The sequence below is a fragment of the Eucyclogobius newberryi genome, unplaced genomic scaffold, assembly GCF_026437365.1.
Source record: "Eucyclogobius newberryi isolate DKJ021-1_F unplaced genomic scaffold, fEucNew1.0.hap1 SCAF_9, whole genome shotgun sequence".
In the NCBI taxonomy this organism is placed as follows: domain Eukaryota; kingdom Metazoa; phylum Chordata; class Actinopteri; order Gobiiformes; family Gobiidae; genus Eucyclogobius; species Eucyclogobius newberryi.
Window position 1 is genome coordinate 30,930,073 of NW_027316532.1, and position 1,356 is coordinate 30,931,428.

Consider the following 1,356-nt stretch of genomic DNA (forward strand, 5'->3'; position numbering starts at 1 on the left):
CCTTTTCTGGCGGTGGGTGAGTCAGTTGCCACCACAGACATTGTCTGACTTCATCGCCACCACAGACATTGTTGATTCATTTCTCCCTGTGGCCCTCAGAGGCAACTGTTGTTGTGATTTTGGGCCTTACAAAAATAAATTGATTTGATGATTTGATTTGATTCTCATTTGTTATTGCTTTGCCAGGAATGCTCCACAGTGACACTGCATTTATTATATACTGCGTTTATTCAATTAACAGATGTTTTTATTGCCCAAAAAACACACATCCTTACAGAGAGCAGCGTCGCCTCTCCACAGATTTAACCTGTAACTTGGCCTGGTGGGACCAACTACTTGTGGACATAAAGATAGAAACGTTTTATAACTTCTCCATCAGAAAAGTAACACCTTTAATGTATTTATGTCACGTCCTCTGGTAAAACACCTCGAGTTGCTTGGTTCATGAGCTATAGAACTAAAGAAGAGCCAACAACTGCACTGAAGTACTGTTGCTTCAAATTATATCCAAGTCAAGTTTGTTATAGAAATGTTAAGAGTTATAGAAAATAAACCTGTAATAAAGTACTTGAGTTTAAAGTATGCGTCTGAGCACTGCATGTGGCTCTTACACAAAAATGAACTGTGTCACCTTGGCTCTTTTATTACTTGTTTTCCCTGGTTTGCTCTAGAGTGGATTGATACAGTCTCATTAATCTCTGAGATCAGCATTAAGAGAGTAATTCAGGTACTATTTAGATTAGATTACTTGCCCCAACTGTGCCAAAGGGCTCTAAACTAAACTGGTCGGAGTGGAAACGTCTTCTCACTGTGCAGGTGGAAGATGCAGAGGAACAACAGCCCGGACCCAGCTTCCTTTCAGCAGGATTACATAAAACAACCGGTCTGGGATCTAAGATGATTTTGGGAGACGGAGAAGAAAAAACAAAGCCGGTGTTAAGATTTGTGTGTGGGGAAGACGCCTGGAAAAAAACACAGGCTTCGAGAGGAGACAGAAAAGCCACTAATGACAGCAGACAATAAAAGTGGCCACTACACTGCGGAGCATTCCCAGGCTCCGTGACAATAAGTAGTGACTGTCCGCGAGGAACCAGCAACCACGGCCTAAAACACAACGGTCTGGAACAGGCTGTTATTAGCTCGTCTACACACATTCCACCAGCAGCGAACAATGACAAGGAGGAGGCCAAATGGGTGGTCGGGATTATTTGGATGAGCGGTAAATACGAGCTTAGATCTGTGGGTGTGTTATATGTTAAAGACAGGGCAGTTAATCCTTGGACAGAACATAATTGGGAGGTATTATATATGCCCAGAAATAACAGTAATGTCACAGTCACACGCCACAATGACAGA